Here is an 8,460-nt window from a genome sequence, read left to right as displayed (position 1 = left end):
GCTCAGTTTTTAAAAGCTTACGACGTAACTACAGCACAGCCCATGCAGCAGTATATGAATGACTAACCTCGTATTGTGGATGGATAATTTCAGTTGTTCTCCCGGCTGAAGTTTAGTCCTTTTACAGCATCCTGCCATGCGATTACATTTGTTCCTGACCACCGAGAACACTCACGTTAACTTTTATCGAGTGGGAAAAAAGTTAGCTTGTTTATATTATGCTAACATAGCTGTGTCGCTAGCGGTCACGTAGCACATCATTATATACCAGCTAGCCAAACTTCAGTAACCCTACAAACGTCACTGCTGTTTAGTTTTCTGTCTTCATTTATGTTGGAAGTGATAGCAGAGCTGTACGTTTTAATCTGTTTCCAACACCCCACAGTCAGGACATGCTATATTGTATTTAGATGGAAGCTAGCGAGCTAACTTCCTGCTAACTTCTAACGCCGTTAAATGTCATAAATTCCGTTTTCATGGATGCCTGGATGTTAAACTCAATTGTTACACCTGGTAGAGCACAACGCTGATCATTTTATTATAGATGAAAGAATTTAGACAGTTTTGCTGCAGTGACTTATGGACTTGCAGTGGAGTTTGGGCCCAGACATGGCTAATAACGTCAGACTTAAGGACCGGATAGGAAACCTGGCCAGAGGACATCTGATTCCTGAAATATCTGCAGGGTTTTTTTATTGTTTGTTTTACACAATTAAATAATTGACAAAAATACAAAATTAAATAGATTGAAGATTTACAGCTGTGGATTCATTTAAAGTGGTACTTTCTAGTCAGCAGGCTGATGTATGAATGAAATAATATATGTACAGTTACAGAAATTTTCTCTATTGCTGCATAAATTTAGTCTAAATCTCATCCCATTTTACTAATGTACTTGCAGCTCAAGACTTGGGCCCTCTCAGGAGGAAGATGTGGAAGTCAGGAGCAAAGCTATTCAGGGGGCTAGCCAGAAGGTCAGCAACAGAGTCACTCTGGTGGCTGAGGAGGCGTCAGTGTCGACGGTGACAGCAAACCTTACGAGGCCTAGTTGGATGCTGCAATAAAGCAAGCAATAAAGAGTCTCTGGTGGCGAGTCTCGGGCGGACAATGGTGCCCTCGTTACTTGAGTGGGGGTTATTTACCACAGAGGAAGCAGAAGCTGGAGACACTTCTTTTCCATTCCTCAGTCATCGTCTCACTGTCAAATCTTCTGTTTATGATCTTCTGATCTTCTGTTAATCAATCTAATCAAAAAGTTCACTGCCTTCTCTCCTAGACATCTAGGAGGTGCTTCATCTGGACCAACTGCCTTCTGCCTTTCCACTCTTTATCCTCTTTGTGTCTTCCCTCACTTTCTCCTTACTAAACCTCTCCACTTCCTCATTCTGTAACTGTCCTCTATCCATTCCTCTTCTTTTTCCACCTTTACTTTTTACTACATTTCCATCTTTATCCTCAATCGCCCGGACGCATTGCACATCTTTTCAGCTCAATTTCACTCCTAACCCACTGATAAAAACAAACAAACCGTACAAGTCCTCTTTTTCTTAGTGTCCAACTTCACATGCAGCTCACTGTAAAGCTCGTCCTTTGCCACTACTTTTTTTGGTGTACACATAGCTTCTGTCTATTTTATTCATCTTCCATCTCACTTTTTCTTTGCTAACCTCTTACTTTGAATACCGTATTTTTCGAACCATAAGGCGCACCAGGTTATAGGGTGCACTGTCGATGAACGGGTCTGTTTTCATATATAAGGTGCACCGGATTATAAGGCACATTAAATGAAACAAAACAGTCACATAAGTCAAACTTTACTTAACTCATTCTTCTTGCTTCTTCCACTTCCGTACCATTGATTCATTAATGTTGAATTCTCTCGCAGCTGCTGTATACCCAAGTTGTTGCAGTATATTAATGACTAACCTCGTATTGTGGATGGATTATCTCCGTTGTTCTCCTGACTGAAGTTTGGTCCATTTACAGCATCCTGACATGCGATTGCATTTGTCCCTCGTTAACTTTTATCGAGTGGAAAAAAGTTAGTATTCATCCTCCAGCTTCACTGTGTTTATGTTATGCTAACATAGCTGTGTTGCTAGCGAGCACGTAGCACATCATTATATACCAGCTAGCCCAACTTCAATAACCTTACAAAAGTCACTGCTGTTTAAATTAAAGCATTTTAAGTGCGCCTTATAGTGCTGAAAATACGTTACTTCCTTGTACTTAATTTCAAAGACCTTCTTGGCAGTTTACTTCAGCAGTATAGGTGTACTTTTCCAGTCACCTGCTGACTCTTCCCGACCACTCAGTCTGTCTGAACTCCTCCCTGAACTCTGCACAACATTCTTCCATCTTAAATTTAACCTTCTGCACATGCTCATCTGTGCTCAGATTCCTCTACTGTTATTACATGTTCCCCACAGCCATCTGCCTTTTTGCATTACCCACCATTGAAGTCTGTTCCAAACACCACTTTCATCTCCTTTGGACACTCTCCACTGTCTCTTCTAACTGGCAGAAAGCTTCTGCACACTGTAGTTACAGTACCATGTTATTTTTGTCACTTACATCTCAGTCCTCTCGAACACTGTTTGAAACTGCAAGATAAAAACTGATAATCACCGGGGTGATCAGTGATCATTAAGTAACCTCTGAGGGCTAAATATACTTGTGGTACAACACATGCAGTAACACAGCAATGACAGAGTCAGTGGTGTGAAAATGAATGTCTTCATGAGGGTTTTAAAAAACACAACTTGGTTGTTGAAAATTTCAACCAAGAAATGCAAAAAAAAGGCATCATAGACAAAAAGGTTTGATGTCAGCTTTACTTTTACTTCATTTTTATTTGTTTAAAGTACCATGTTAACAGTAATATGGAGAAGCTTTTTGCTGCAACGCAATTTTGACCATTATCAAATTTATAAGCTTCACATTCAGCTGGTGTAACATCTATACTGTGTTTTAAATATTACAGTATTACAGATTCAGTTTTTTGACTTAAACAAGCTGTTTGTTCCCTCAAAATAAAACATTTTTCTAGTTTTTTCACTGTTTCCTGATGTGCTTGAGACTGCAGGGATGCTTTACATGAAGGTTAGAGTGGGATTGCTCCATTTTAAACTAAACAACACTGCGAACTGAAAATACAAAATGTTTGCACTCTAAATAAAACATCCAATTATTCTATGCTGTGAGTGTGACAGTTTGTTATTGGGGGTGGGGTGCAAAGTATGCAACTGCAACTTCCCTGTTCAAGGCAAACTTGTCATATTGCAGCTTTTACCCATCCGCTGAACTAGATGCAGTCCTGAGGTAAGTAAATACAACATTTACACATTATTTCTGTCATAATCTCAGGGTTTTTCAGGGAGTCTGTTTTATCCATTTATGGTGTCTCTGTTGTTGGTAATGTTTTAAATTCTGCTTATTTAGTCTTCTCTGTTTCTCATTGTTGTTTATTGTTTAGGCAAATTTTCATGTGTTCTGTGTCTTCATTGTGGTTTGTATTTAATAGGGATGCACCGATCCCGATACTGGTATCGGGTATCGGGGCCGATACTGTAAAATGTGTGCGTACTCGTACTCGTAAAAGTTAACCGATACCATGAACCGATCCTTATGTAGCCCGGATGGGAATTTGGGAGTAGATAATCATAATTCCCATGGACTTGAACGCCACATAAGGTGTTCACAGTTCACAGAAGAGAACGGCATGGAGAGCTGCACGAGGTTAGCTGAACCAAAGTGAGAGACTCGGCTAGTTTTACTGAGGTTAACTTGCACAAAAGAGTGTGTGACTAGAAAGCTAACCGTGTGAGAGGTTCGCAACAGAGTGTGGGTGAAGTGACTTTTTGTTTCAACGGTCGCACCACCGTCCGTGGAAAACTGTGTTTCCAGCCATGACCGCCGAGGCTAAAGGCTAGCCCGGACTGCTTGGCTGCGCGCCACGGAGGCAGCTGCTATGGACTGTCGGAGAGCTGGACAGTGACTGGCTAACGCGCTGTAGCAGAGACAGCATCGGGTCCGCAGGGAGTGGATTTAGTGTGGGACTGGTGAATGGCGACCTACCGAGCAACGGAACTGTAAGTCAGACTTTTGTGCTCTTACTGGGAGAAGAGATTTTTCTCCATCGTCCGGCGTGAGCAGCAAACAGGCCTGCAACAAGTGTGAATGTGAGTGTGTGTGGGGCCCATGTGTGAATATTGTATGTTTAGTGGATTTATATAACGTGTTTTGGAGTGTATATTAGTGAGTCACTTACCAAAAGGTGATAACATAAGTTGGGTTGTTTAATATAATTTGAAAGGGAATTATTTCATTTATACAGTGTATTTCATTTGGTTAAGGAATTGGAATATCATTTGAGTTTAAAAAAGGGATGTGTTGTACAGTATTTGTCTCTGCCCTTACGTTCAGTAAACGTTTCGTTTGTGTTAAAGAGTTGTGTGGGGTCGTTTCTTTACTACCGGTTAAGTTTAACTTGTGTGTGGTAGAAGTATCGGTTTTTGTACTCGGTATCGGCAAGTACTCAGATCCAAGTATCGGTATCGGATCGGTTTGAAAAAATTGGTATCGTTGCATCCCTAGTATTTAACAAATTTAGTTACTTATCAGTGTTCATTTTGTTGATTAGTTGTTTGTCTTCCATGTCTTGCTAATAATTTTGCTTCCTCCTCGTCTCCTATAGAGTACCATTTTGTTTCCTCTTTCCCTGGTTAGCCCTCTGTAGAGATGTAGTGTCAGTCTTCCCTCTGTCTTTGGATGCTGTGTCCCTCCTTGTTTAGTGCCTCAGTGATTATTTCCTTCACTACTCTCTTCTCTTTCCCTCAGCCTTCCCTGAGTCTGGTCCTGCCATAGGTTTCTACATGTTTAAAGGCAGTTTTTCCTTCATACTGTCACCAAGTGCTTGCTCATACGGGATCATCTAATTGTGGGTGTTACAGTGCCTTCAAGCAACAGATTTTGTAAACTGGTGCTATATAAATTCATTTCCTTCAGCTATCCTGAAGGAAACTTCAGAGGGAACCATTGATGTTCAAATGGTTCAGATTCAAATTGGCCTTCCACCCCTCTAACTCAGGCCAGACAACCAATTTGCACATCAGGACCACTACAGGCTTCTACCAATTTCCTCTGGCTTCCCCCTGCCTGCGCACAATTCACCAACATCAGCTCTGCAACACATTGACGACCTGTCCAGGGTGCAATGAATTAATTAAACTTTCTTTTCAGTAAAAAAAGAGTTAATGACAGCTTTAAGAAAAAAGGTCAAACACCTACAGCATCAAAAACATGTTTCTGCGAGTCTAGATAAGAGTTTTGAATGGCTTCACTTGATATACCATATTGTACAAAAATACCAGCAGACTCTGAGGGGTTGAGTGGTATTCACTGACCCAACCATGAACAATGTTAATCTGTTTCACAGTTTTTTTTCTTGTTGAAAAGGTAATAGAAGAATCTTTAACAGCAACTCCACAACACTGAGAGTCAGCCAGAGATGTGGGATGTCCCTAACGCTGTGCTGTGGATCAACATCTGTGTCTGCCTTCCTCTGACCATAATTTTCATTGTTTGTGTGTGTTATGTGGTACGAAATTATGCATTTACACACACACACACACGCACACACAAATAAACTAGTTATTTATTTATTCCTTTTAGTATATTTTAATATTTCGTATGCAGATGTTCAATTATTGTGAGATCTGGAGACCATACCTTATGATTTACATAATTTTCAAACTTACTAAAAAAAAATTTGTTATTATTTATTCCTACCCTAAAAACTCCCAATTTTTCATACTACTATCAGGACAGAAATGTTTCATCCTAAAATACACATGACCTTTAGAATAACAACAATATGCTCCTGGACACCATAAATAAGAATGCATCCGCCCACTGCAGGTTCAGCATTTATGTTTCCTTGAATTTGTCACTCATTTTGTATCTGCAGAAAAACGGAAGCAGGTTGACACAATGTGACATCTGCTGTTCATTTGTTGTATTTGCGTTTTTGAGCTTCCTGGCTGTTCAGATCTTTCTGGTTATTGAGAACAGACTCTTTACTCTGCACTCAACATTGTGAGGAAAACTTGGCTGCTAAATTATGTCAACTTTTAAAGTAGATATAATGCACCAATCTCTCTCAAATTTACAGCTTTTTTTGTTGATTTAAGATACAACATAAAGTATTATGGCTTGTATATCAGGGGCAGTGTGGTGTTGATTCGATCCTGCTGCCTCACAGGAAGAAGCTTCTCAAATCTTCTTTTGTTAAATATTTTCTGCAGGGGCGAAGGGATCCTCTCACTGTCACGTATTACATAAATCTGCTCATCTCCAATCTGGTCCAACTCTGCATACTGTTTGTTTGGGTGGCACGACTGGATGGCACCACCTGTGCTGCATTAGCCCTCTTTAGTGTGACGGCGAATATTGACTTCAGCATTTGCATTGCTTTGGAAAGGTACCAATCTCTCTCTGTGTGTATTTGCATGTGTGTGAACACTCTCTTGTCCTGTCACATATCCATATGGGCATAAATATACTACATTGTCATGCGATAATACAAAAATATCCGTCTGTCTCGTATTGCAGGTATTTTTTCATCACCTGTCCTTTCCTCGACTTCATCAGACAAACTAAGGGTTCTGTGTTGGTTTGCCTTCTAGTGTGGAGTGTTTGTATTATAACGGCCAGTCTTGCCATAGCCTTACAAGTGCTTTTACGTTTTGTAATTCATGCCCTTCTCCCTGCACCCCTGTTCATCTTCTTTATAGCTGGGACCACCAAAGCCCTGCCTGCTGCAACCTCAGTGTGCACTGAGGAAAAACAAAGAGTTGTAGCAACTCTGATTGTGTTGCTGTTTAAGTACTCACTGTTAAACTTACCTGCAGTCACTCTATTAGCTGTCAGTGTTCCCCCAAACTGCCATGTCAGTGACACCGCAGACATCATTTTGTTTGTGCTCATTCCTTTTGTGGACTTGTTTCTTTTTTTTCTTATGAGGAAAGGGCCCATTGACAGGCTGCTGGCATATATGTGCTGCTGCAGTACGGACAACTCTGCAGCAGATGTCAGTAACAAATCATCAGTGTGAATGAGGGCAGCACAAAGATGTACATTCATGTATACGGACAAAGGAAAAGAGAAAATTGGGAGCAAAAGTTGAAGATGCTGAGAAATTAGAAAGTTAAGAAAACCACATTCTTTAAAAAAATATTGTGGTAATGTAAAGATCTGACAGTAGATTCAGCTCCAGGTCTTTGGAGAGCAGCTCTCAGCTGAAGCCTCTGACTGTAGAACACCTAGAATCCACTTTACAGTCAACCTGGAAGTAACAGGAAGCATTGCTTTGTTGAATAACTGCATACTGCCATAATCTCTTCAGAAGGTTTCTTACATTAAGATCAGGAAAACATAGAAAGCATCTTGATGTCTTTCCTCTTAGTTCACATTTTCATTTATATATTTTTTTTTTAATTTTTATTGATTATAATATTGATGCCTCATATCCATCTTATTTTTAATGTGCAAATAATAAATTCAGCTAGATTCAGTGTTCAGTTATTTTGTATGTTTGTTTATTTACTTCCTGTATGTGTCCTTCAAGCATTTATGTTCTAGACCAATTTGGTTCCCAAATAATGGACAGGTTTTTGACAGGGCTCCCACACAAATGCAAAGCAGAGGTTGAAGCATTGCCAAAAAATGCTTCTAAACCAACTTCTTTCCAAGCCAAAGACCAGAACATATGATGAAGAATATCTTGCCTTTGGCTTCACCTGCATGACAGCTGTTGTTCCAATGTAGGTATCCCCGACAGAATTCTTTTCCCCTGCGTCAGGAGCACACGCTGGGCTCTCCAAATCACAGACAAACAGTATCCCACTTTTTATAACGACTAACTACTCCTGAAACTTTAGAGGCTTTAGCTCTTTATACAGTAAAGTTACAGGAAGATAAAGATAATTATAAGCCAAAATTGACAGTCGTTTGTTAAAATAATCTTGTTCGATACCACGTGAGAACAATAAATATATAATTTTCTGTTGCAACCCTCAAACTGAATGGTAAAGTAAGGACACTTATTTTTCACGTTTTCACAAAACTAAAACAACACTACTTCCACGTCTAATTGTCTGTAATGGAGTCGGAGTAAACTGGATCCGCACTCCGTACTCAGCAAATGTTCGCGACGCAGGGGGAACCAATTTTGTCGGTCATACCGACCTTGGCACAACACTGATCCTGCCACAATTTGTTTCCCCAGTTCAAATCACAGACAAACAGTATCCCACAATTGTTTATGTTTTTAAACCCATTTTGCACAGAGGCATTTTTTGAAAAACGTATTGTTGAATTCTGATACAGTTATATGGACTTATACTGTAATATGTTGGTAGTTATTATGGCCTCTGTGTACATTTTTCTTAACGATTACAA

The 8,460-nt window shown here is 39.9% G+C and overlaps 1 long non-coding RNA gene across 1 annotated transcript; it reads left to right on the top strand.

Annotated features, from left to right (window-relative positions):
* The first annotated feature begins 5,412 nt into the window (after window positions 1–5,412).
* Window positions 5,413–7,972, top strand: LOC120443385. The gene is made up of 3 exons (XR_005615402.1): window positions 5,413–5,599; window positions 6,306–6,481; window positions 6,613–7,972. It is a non-coding gene; the product is annotated as an uncharacterized LOC120443385 (long non-coding RNA).
* The last annotated feature ends 488 nt before the right edge of the window (window positions 7,973–8,460 follow it).

This window comes from Oreochromis aureus, linkage group 13, assembly GCF_013358895.1.
Source record: "Oreochromis aureus strain Israel breed Guangdong linkage group 13, ZZ_aureus, whole genome shotgun sequence".
NCBI lineage: Eukaryota > Metazoa > Chordata > Actinopteri > Cichliformes > Cichlidae > Oreochromis > Oreochromis aureus.
The sequence above is the reverse complement of the archived record's forward strand: the minus strand, read 5'-3'. Positions and strand labels throughout refer to the sequence as shown.